Source organism: Gossypium hirsutum, chromosome D08 (genome assembly GCF_007990345.1).
Source record: "Gossypium hirsutum isolate 1008001.06 chromosome D08, Gossypium_hirsutum_v2.1, whole genome shotgun sequence".
NCBI classification, from domain to species: domain Eukaryota; kingdom Viridiplantae; phylum Streptophyta; class Magnoliopsida; order Malvales; family Malvaceae; genus Gossypium; species Gossypium hirsutum.
Genome location: NC_053444.1, coordinates 31780761 through 31792512, shown reverse-complemented (window position 1 = coordinate 31792512; position 11752 = coordinate 31780761). Strand labels below are relative to the sequence as shown.

The 11752-nt window shown below is 33.8% G+C and overlaps 1 non-coding gene across 1 annotated transcript; it reads right to left on the bottom strand.

Moving 5' to 3' along the window:
- Window positions 1-10884: 10884 nt before the first annotated feature.
- Window positions 10885-10991, bottom strand: LOC121220575 (small nucleolar RNA R71). The gene has a single exon (XR_005917794.1). It is a non-coding gene; the product is annotated as a small nucleolar RNA R71 (small nucleolar RNA).
- Between the last annotated feature and the right edge of the window lie 761 nt (window positions 10992-11752).

Here is an 11752-nt window from a genome sequence, read left to right as displayed (position 1 = left end):
TTTCTCCTTGATCTAACTAGTAATTCATCATACATATCACAAATTATGATCATGACTAGCCATGCCAAGGGCTAATCATTGTCAAACATCTCCCTACTACACTATTGCCATATCATGAATTTTGACATCAAAAATAATCAACCATGACATATGGCATAAAAATCGAATTTCCAAGACTTACGACTTAACATTATAGAACCAAATCCAACCGAACATTTATGCCATTTTCGCATGGCTAAAAGTTTACATACCAAATTTCAACAAAACATATTAGCCTATACATGCCGAAATGTTCTCCTAGACCGACTAAAAAGAAGATACCAAAAGTTGCTAGCCGGTGTGATGACTCCGATGACGGCCCGATTACGCAAAAAGAGACGAGTCCAAGAAACCTAAAATAGGTGACAAGGAAACACCGAGTGAGTATATAACTCAGTAAGTCATAAGCAATGCACTACCATCCATTAATAACATTATCACAAGAGGAAACAAAATGGAACGAGGCTAGTTACTCCATCCATACCGAACCATACCATAGTTCCTTAAACCTATCGGTTCAATCTCATACCAAGTCATGCATTCACATTCCATATACTAATCAATAGGATATTTGAGGCATTTTCATACATCATTTTATTTTCGTTACAATCATACAACTAAACGACCTTTCACCTATTCCACGATAAATCTTATGTACGTGACTTCAATTATAATTGTCACATAGGTTCAAACTTACCAAGCTCAACTTCAAATATAAACATAGCGCCTATTAGTCACAAACTCAAGGTACTTACCCGATCCGCTGTCCGTGATCAACTCAATAATGTCGCACACTTAGTGTCCATAGTGATTCAAAAATATATATTAAGTCCGCACACTCAGTGCTATATAATCAACTCGCACACTTAGTGCTATATAATCAAACTCGCACACTTAGTGCTGTACAATTTAAACCCGCACACTTAGTGCCAATCTCATGATCATAAATGTTTATACCCGCACACTTAGTGCCGAGATCAACAGCTCAATACATCTCACCTCTTTTCTTTTCATTCAACACTTTCATGACCACATGCATACATGTATATAAATTTATCATTCCATTCGGCATAATTACAAGACATTATGTCTATTTAGATCAATACAAAATATATGCTTGGTGACTTACTTTATGTTGGGTAAAATAATTCCAAGTCGGCTACTCGATGACCTTCGATTTCCCCTTGTTGGACGCCTCTCCTTTAGGTTCTTGAGCTTAAATAAATAAATTAACTAGTTTAATTACCTTGCTAGTTATTTATATCCCATAACATTAATAGTTTCATATCAAAAGAATCATACGGCAACATTTTATTTTTATTCACCTTATGCTTTTTACTAACTTTAAGCCATTCGGCTATTGATCACCTAAGATCCAATTACTATAATTAACCCAATAAATATTTCAATAAAACACACATAAATATTATATACACGGCAACCACCCTTGTTAATTAATCATATATATTTTAATAATTTTCGTTTCATCTTACAACCATTCTTGTTCAAAACATTAGAACCTTAACTAATACTTATAAATTGTCTCAAGGCCGAATGCATTCTTACTTCCAAAGTAACATAGTCGATGATATATTTTATTTCAAGGTACATATTCATAAATCAAATTCAACCATATAAACCAATATCACCCACTTGATCAATTATAGAGAATTAAAGTTAATATCACAATGTGTACTCTATATGGCCCATTATACATAATCAAATTTAACATCATCTATATATTTACTCATATGGCCGAATATACATACCCCCATATAATATCATTTTCATTCCATTTAACACTTAATTTCCACCACATAAACACTTGGCCGAATAATCCTAAACTAGCAAAACTCCACATTTGTTCATACCATCTTTTAAATTCACATATATCTATTTAGGTAGCTCATATTTTCCCCTTTCTAATATTTCAATCCAAAATATCAAAACACCATCCTTTTAGCATTTAACCAATAATACCGTATGCACAATTTGTCACCAAAACTAAAGAAAAATCAACATATGGGTTACAATAAGAGCTTGACTACTACTAGATTCTCATAAAAATCAATAGAAATAACATGAACTCCTACCTTATTTAACCTCCAAGATAGCCGAATGCCCTAGACAAATTCCTTCCTCTTTCCCCTTTTGTTTCGGCTTTGCAAGAAGGTAAGAAAGATGAACACACTCTTACCTTTATTTCACTAATATTATTTTTTTCTCACATAATGCCATTTCTTATTTTAATAACTAATTAAACATATATATTTGCCCATCAACACCCATCTTGGCCGGCCACTATAAAGAAAATTGGGCAATTTGACATGCAAGTCCACCCTTGTGTTGACATGCACTAATAAACCATTTAAAATTAGTCTATCATATTTCACCATGTCTCATATTGATCCCTATTTAATAATTTCTCATGCAATTGGCAAAATTAGGGAATGAAACGTCGACATATGCATGTACACACATAATAAGCATAGAATATAACAATTAATCATTTTTACGACTCGGTTTTGTGGTCCCGAAACCACTTTCCGACTAGGGTCACATTAGGGCTGTCACAGCACAAAATTCTTTTACATAACCATATGTGTTGGTATTGGAAATGGCTTAATTTTTGGCTAATTTCATGTCCAGACGGCCTGAGACACGGGCATGTGACTCAGTCGTGTGTGACATACGGCCATGTGTCTCTTGTAGGTTTTAAGTTTTACAATTTAGGTAGTTATATGGCCTAGTACATGGCCTGGCACACGGACGTGTGAGGCCATTTTGAGAGTTACATGGCCAGAGACATGGGCGTGCGGCTTGGCCGTGTGACCCAACTTCAAAAGTTACACTGGCATGGACACGAGCTGGGACACGGCTGTGTGTCCCTATTTCGATTGTTACACCGCTTGAGACACGGGCGTGTGTCTCAGTTGTGTGAGTCACACAGCTGTGTGACCTCTGCAGTTCAAATTTTCTAACTTTTTCCTAAGCTTTCTAAATGATTCCAATTTAGTCTCGAATTGTTACTAAAGTGTTTTTAAGGCCTCGAAGGCTCGTTTAAGGGACGTTATGCATGTAGTGAATGATTTATGCTATGATTATGTTGATGTATGAGATGTATGTTTTAAAGATACATTTTTACGATAATGCTCTGTAACCCTAATCTGGCGACGGATACATGTTATGGGTGTTATAGAAGGCAATTGAGAGAGATTTCTGTCATTAGTTGAATTTGCTAAGAATAATAGTTATCAAGCGAGCATTAAAATGGCACAGTACGAAGCTTTGTATGATCGCAAGTGTCGAACCTCGTTATACTTGACCGAGCTGAGCGAGAAAAAGGTATTCAGTGTTGATTTGATTTGAGAAACCAAAGAAAATGTCAAAGTGATACGTGACAGTTTGACAGCAGCTTCGGATCGATAGAAATCTTATGCTGATTTGAAAAGAAAATATATTGAATTTCAAATTGGTGATAAGGTATTTTTGAAAGTATTTCCTAAGAAGAAAGTCCTTCATTTTGGTCGAAAAATAAAGCTTAGTCCAGGGTTTATTGGGTCGTTCGAGATCATTGAGAGGATTGGACCAGTAGCTTATCAGTTAGTATTGTTATCAAAGTTAGAAAAGATTCATAATTTATTTCATGTATCGATGTTATGACGGTACCGATCAGATCCTTCACACATGATTTCACCTGTTGATGTTGAGATACAACCATGTAAGGTTTACAGTGAAGAACCGATCAGAATTCTAGCTCGGGAAGTTAAAGAATTGAGAAATAAAAGTGCAACTTTAGTTAAAGTTCTCTGGAAACGTCACGAAATAGAATAGGTTACCTAGGAACTGGAAAAAGCTATGAAAGTGCAATACCCAAACTTATTTTCTGGTTAGATTTTCGGGGACGAAAATTCCTTTAGAGGGAGTTGTAATAGCTTGTTTTCAATGGTTATAGAACCACAAATCCAACGAGTAAATTATTATTTTAAAGTCTATGGGATGTTAGTAAGGTCGTATTAAGATTTCATTAAGAAATTTTGATGTTTTCATGAATAATTAAGTGAAAAGGACTAAATCGTAAATAGTACAAAAGTAGAGTTCTATTAGTTAAAGGTGTCAAATAGTTATGAAATTTAATCTAAGGGTCTTGGATGGTAAATAGACCAATTGAGTTGATAATGGATGTTTATGCATATGGTTTTGTTGAAATTATTAAAGTTTTTAAAGGCTAATTTGGTAATTAAGTAATTAAAGTTAAAACAACAGTAAAGAAAAGATATCATCTTTTCTTTTGGCTTCATGTTTGACCAAATTTTGAGAAGAGAGACTCCATTTTTTATAGCTTGTTCGGCCAAGCTTAGATTGTTTGCATGTAAGTGTTTTAAACCGATTTTCAGTGATTTCTATGTTTTTGAGGTCATTTTAGCTTAACCTAACTAGCCCGAGATCAATTTGTAAAACTGTCAAAGATTCAAGGTTATTCCATGAATGCTATTGTATGATTCTTGATGTTTAATGATAAATAATGAGTCCTTGTTGATAAATAAACAAGTTGTGCAAAGCAAGTTTTGATGAAAATTTCATTTAGGGACTTCTTTGTAAAAATAGTAAAAGTTCATGGAAAATTCAAGAAAGGATGGTTTGTATGGGTTGGTTTAAGTCCGTAGAGAAATCAGCTAGCTTGAAAGGAGGATTAAAATGCTTAGATTTCAATTTATGAGCTCAAGGACTGAATTGTGAAAAGTTAAAATGTTAGGGGCAAAATGGTAATTTTGCATAAATATGAATTATGGACTAAATTGAATACTAGGGTTATTAAATGGATTCAATTTGTCTATTTATATCAAGATAGACCACATACAGTTTAGATCAAGGAAAAGCTAAAGTCTCGGATTAGTACGACTTTATTTCTATTCCCTAGTTGTCGAGGTAAGTTCATCTGTACGGATTACTATATTCATGTAATTCAATTGTATGTTATTATGTATTTGTAATGCTATGACAGTTATTGAGTCCCGATTGATCCTTAGGAATTCGTAAGATACAAATGACATGTCATTAGGGATTTCATGTTTTGGGTGCTGGTCTTGTATGTCCTACTGGTGGTTGAGGTCCTGCATTTCTTGTGGATACTCCACAACTCATGTGAGCAACATTTTGTAGCTTAAATTTCGATCCACAGATCGTGTGAGCAGACCAATTTAACAGCTCATGTAAGCAATGATGTAAAGGAAAAGTTACGGTTATATGTTTAAGCACACTTCATGTGAGCTTTCCCAAGTATCCGATGATATTCTAGTTGGTTCAACGGGCATGAAAAGAGATTGAAATGGTAAGTTTCCAAATGGAATTATGTATATGGTCATGAAAAGCATGTATGGATTAAATAATGTATTTTCCTATGAAAATGGCTTACCATGTGGTTAATCCAAAAGAATTATGTATAAATGCACTAAATTGTGTATTGATGATAATGTTTAGGCTAGTGGCAAGCTTGGGGTTTGGGTTACATTATGTTTGTACTTATTATTATGTGATGAAAGGGTAAATTGTGTTTCATTTTCTATGAACTTACTAAGCATTATGTGCTTACGTAGTTTCTTTGTCATGTTTTATAGATTATCAGAAGCTCGATCGGTTTGGAAGTTTTTCGGAGACCAATCACACTATCCAGCATAAATATCGGTAGTTTTTTAATGTTTTGACCAAGGTTATAATGGCATTTATAGGTTGAATTGTATGTCCTTGTGATGAATGTTTAGTTAGTGGATTGGCTTGTAAAAGCTGTAAAAGTTTTCTTGGTTTGGTACCCTTGATGCCTTGATGGTTTGTGTCATTGTGATATTTCATGTTGCATGTTTTGGAATGGCTTATATTGTATGTTTTGAGGTAGTTTGAATATGGTAAAGTTATGGCATGTTTTGAAGGGCATTTGAACTAGTAGTTGATGATGGAAATGTGGCCAAATAAGCATGTTTAGGTAAGTCTTAATGTTTTCATTTGAGGTGCCTTGAATGACATATTGGTTAGTTGATTTTAGGACTCTTGAATTGGTCATTATGTGTATGTTTTTATAGGATTTTGATGCCTTGTTCATGTGCACAAAAGGCCTATAGGATTATACATGATTTGGTGTTGAGAATGACTTTATTTTGGGTAAATTTATGTCCACAGGACCTGAGACACTGGCGTGTGACTCATATAAAAATCGATACCATTTTAGTTTTTAGTTTGTTTTAAAAACTATTCATATGGTCAAGTATCGATACCAAATACAAAAATATCGATACCTAAGTTCAGAAATGGTTAAATCCTATCTTTAAATTGTTCATTTCATGCCCAAGTCACATGCAATTCAATTCATCACAATATCAACCAAAGGCATACCAAAAATATCATCTATACTATCATCTTATGTGTCTAACCAATATACCACAAATGGGCACTTCAATTCAATAATTCAAAGTCATTCAAGATATATCATTCAACCATACGAAACATGCATGAATTCAATCATTCAAACTATCTCACATTTGGTCTCACATTAGTCCTATAACTTAGCTACTAGAACTACCAATTCATTTCCAAGGTATAACCTAAACATATCATCCATTATTCCATATCAAAGCATCAACTAAAAACATACCACATAGTAAAATATTTCTCAAACATTAAAACATTAGGTACATAACCAAACAACCTAATCAAACATCAAAAACAAGACTATTATCTCCATATATGTATATACATTCACTTATAAGCATAGTAACCAAATGCCATCAAGGTACAAAATGAGCATTATAACCAAAAGACTGCCTAGGTACATGCTAAGACCAAAATGAACACATCATCAACACTTAAGTTCGGGATTACCGTTGGATGCTGTGTCGATGATCAAATTGATAAGTACCTAACCTGTGCACGAAAAAACAAAATCATAAACTGAGTATATCTTAATTGCATTTCTATAATCCAAACATTAAACATAGAATAAGTCATTTAAATGCATAAAGTAAAGTAGATGTTGATATACAATATAGTAATTCAAATATACCAATTCACTTCTTCTTTGATTAAAACTAACTCACCTTTACCAATACCAAGTCATGGAAAATACATTTCATAAGAAATTTTCCATCTCCACATCAAATTTCATAAGTTCATAGAACACAACTCCACCTGGTTTCTAACTCAATCCACAAGATCATATTTCAATTCTTAGTTCGATCCCATTTATCATCCATTAGTTATTTCAAGAATCAAATAACTTATTTTATCATTTATTTCCCTATTAGCACAACTCGGGACTCGAACGGATACACGGATCAAACTAACACATTAATTTGGCACCTAGTGCCTCATCAGATAAATTTGAAGCAAATAATTGCGGTCAGTGCTATCAATATGTTTGACACCTAGTGTCCCATCGATTAACCCAAAGTAAAATGGCACCCAGTGCCTCATTGACTAGTGGTAAAAGTAACCCTAAAATTTTCCTATCGTATGACATGCAAACTATATCTGACTTTGTCCGAATAGTTAATAAGGTATTCATTATTTATTTTAATCCCAAACAATATATCAATCGACTTTGATTCTTATCAGGGATAGCAATATCAAACATCTTATTATGTATTCAATTTAATATTTATAAAAATACACGTTTCACATGTATTCAATTTAATCCCCATACTTATCAACCAATTCAAATAATCTCCAATGGACCAGGAATCTCACCTTACATTCTTACCATGTATAAACAATTCAAAATGAAAAAATTACAAGTTAGTTTAAATTATAGAAATACAAACCGTGAACTCCGAGCTATTCATCAAAAACTTTGCCTTTTCCTTTCTTTTTTGAGGAATTTGGGTCGACATTAGCTATTGATTAAAGCAAACGTATAAAATCATCAGTACACAGCCATATTCAAATTCAATTCAAATTCATGCAACTCTTGCATTTTATTTAATTTAGTCCTTAAAATCGGGACTATCATAATTTCCAAATTTAACCCCCAATTTTTATATTGATCTCACTCTAGGCCTAATTTAACTTCCTATTTTCACATTACTAATACAAAATTTGAAATTTGTGCACTTAAGTCCCTATTGCACAAAATCATCATTCGGCTTTACAATTTAGTCCTTTTTTCAATTCTAAACTTAAAATCTATCAAATTGGTCCCCAAAGCTTTAGTTATTCAACCAAGGTAACATCCTCAAATTTTTAACAATAACACAAAATACAACATGGCTCAGCTAACTCAAAGTACAGGGATGATGAAAACATAAAAATTACTAGAAAATAACTAAATTAAACATACCAATTAAATTATTGAAGAGTTTGGAAGTATAGGGCCGAATGTTTCTCTTATCTTTTTCTCCCAAACCGGTTTTGCATGTAAAGATGAATAAAATGTTTTTTTCCCACTAACTTAATTTTTTATTACAAATGGCTTTATTTTAATTATTAACTTAATTTAGTTTATAACATTTTTAAACATTAAAAGCCATATTGTTGTTCACCACTATTAAACCAATGGTTTAATTACCCTATAAGTCCTTTAGCTAAATTCTACCTTATAATTTAATAATAATTCACACTTTTGTCACTTGCGTGATTTAGCCCTTGTACGCTAATTAAGCCCTAATTCTATAAAATTATCCGATCGAAATTCAATTCACTTCTAACATAACTGTAAATATTTAAGAAAATATTCACGAGTCCACTTTATGAAAACGAGTTTTTGAAACCACACTTTTCGACACCACTGACTTCCAAGTTGTTACATTCTCTATCTCTATTGGAATCGTGAAGCTACCCAGATTTTTTAACTTCGGGGGTAAGTTTTTAGTGATTAGTGAACTACATGAGGCATCAATGTCAATTTGCTTTCCCTTTTTCATTTTCTCATGTCGTGCCATTATTTTCTTTAGGTGCTTGGCATATTTAAGGATCTTATTAATAAGATCTAAGAGTGGCAGATTGACATTGAGGGATTTAAATAAATTTAGAAAACTTACAAAATCTACTTTGTCTCACTTTTTCTTGCCTTCTAGTCTCGTTGAGAATGGCATCTTCGTTGTGTTTGGTATCGTTATTATCGAATCAAAAACCGATTCAACTACTTCCTTGATTGGCTTATGGTGCTTAGGTTCCTCCTCTTCCATGGGTTTGTCTACCTCTTCAGGAACCTCCTCCTCTTCATGGAGGGGTTTACTTGGCGACTTCAATTTTTGCTCGACCGCAGAGCGGTCACTTTGACATGCTCTTTCTCACATCTCTGAGGGTTGTTCTCTGTGTTACTAGGAAGACTCTAGCCATTTTAAAATTGAAATATTGTCATTAATTGGCTCATTCGGTGATAGAGGCTATCCATTCAGGATTTGAGTCGTCCATATGTTGCTTGGACTTGTCAAATATCCATTTTCATAGTTTGCATTTGCCCCTCTAGTCAGTCGAATCTTTGACCACATGTAGCATGGTCATTCCCCATGAATATTTTTGTAATGGTGGAGGTTGATAATGAGGGTTTTTTCAGGTTTGAGCTTGATTTGAACCTCCTTGGTTGCCTCCCCATTTAAGATCCGAATGATCCCTTGTAAATGGAAAAATATTTAGGATTTTTCCTATATAATTCATCACCTTTTTACTTAAAATTGTTGTTAAAACCAAGTAATTGTTTAATAAATTAATAAAATATGTGAAAATATGAAATTAGGACATAAAAATTATTAAAATGTGATTTTATGTTTTATTATATACTTTTCATGCATAATATGACTTATTTTATATTAATTTAAGCATATTATATTTTTAATCTATGAAGTGGGCCATGCATGATTAAATTAAATAATAAATTATAAGGTTATATTTTAATAATTCATTTTAAATATTTCATTAATAAAATTGGGCTTAATTAATTAATTAAAGTGGTTAAATTAATTTATATGGTCCTCTAAACTATCTGTTATTTTTGACAGGTCTGAGAGTTTTCTTCTAATTGCAAAACCGTCCACAATGGGGACCAAGTCAACCCAATTTTCGGTTGCACATGGCTGATTATAAACCAATTTTTTGTTTAATTACATACGGCCCTTAAAGAGTGGAAACACGAAAATTTATGTGTTTTTACATGCCCTTTTTACCATAAAATCATGCTATTTCGGTTAAATTCTTGTCAAAAAATAATTAAATATTATAAAATAATTAAATTATGTTAAAAATATGAACATTATGAATTTTCCTGTTGAAATCTTTACTTACTTAATCTTTTTGTGATTATTTTAGGTGTTTATAAGTATTGACCAGATTATCGACTTACTCCCTGTGGACCCTGAAATAGAACGAATGTTTCGACAGTGAAGAAGACAAGCGAACTAGTGAAGGACCGAAGAGATAAACTTATAGAATATGAATCAAGGAAATGGAGCAAACCTTGCTCAGAATCCTATCCTTATTGCTGATGATACGGATAGAGCTTTATGACAATATGTCGTGCAAGTATTTAACTATTTTAATCTGGGTATTAGGAGACCCGAAATCGAGGCACAACAATTCGAGCTGAAGCCAGTAATGTTCCAGATGCTTCAGACTGTGGGCCAATTCAGTGAAATGCCTATTAAAAATCCTCATCTTCAGTTAAGACTATTTATGGAAGTGAGCGATTCTTTCAAGTTAGTCAGAGTACCTGAAGATGCATTACGACTGAAGTTGTTCCCATATTTGCTAAGGGACAGAGCTCGTGCCTGGTTGAACTCATTGCCACCGAACTCCATTTCTACATGGCAAGAGTTAGTCGAGAGATTCCTTATGAAATATTTCCTGCCGAGCAAGAATTCCAAGTTGAGGAATGAGATCATTGCCTTCCAACAAATGGATGGTGTGTCCCTGTATAAGGCATGGGAAAGGTAAAAAGAGTTATTTTGAAAGTGCCCTCATTATGGAATCCCACAATGCATTCAACTTGAGACATTCTATAATGGTCTCAACGCTCACACGAGGATGGTAGTGGACGCCTCTGCTAATGGTGCTCTCCTTTATAAGCCTTATAATGAGGCTTACAAAATTATTGAGAGGATTGCTAGCAACAATTATCAATGGCTAACCAATTGAGTAGCGTCAGGAAGACGAGTCGCTGGAATACATGAAGTGGACCCTCTCACTTCACTCGCATCTCAGGTATCTTCAATATCCTCAATGCTTAATAATCTTACCACTAATGGGTCTAACAGTTTTGCAGCCCAACCATCTAACCAATTTGAGAATATAGCCTGTGTGTATTGTGGGGAAGGAAATTTCTTTGAAAAATGTCCATCGAACCCCGAATCCATATATTACATAGGTAACCAAAACCAAAACCGAGGGAGGCAAGGAATGCAATCCACCTTTTGTAACTCATCGTGGCGAAATCACCCAAATTTTTCCTAGAGTAACCAAGGGGCTGGAACCAATAACACTTATGCCCAACCTAGACCAACTCAGTCGCCTAGTTTCCCCCAACAAGTTCAGAAACCAACCTAAGCGGAACCATCCAATATCTTAGAGAATCTGTTGAAGGCATACATGTAACACCCTAAACCCGGCCTAAACATTGGGGCCGAATCTGGTGATGTCACATTGTAACACCCCTTACCCGTATTCTACGCTGGAATAGGGTACGAGGCATTACCAGAATAAATACACTTATAAACATATTAAACCGAGTTAT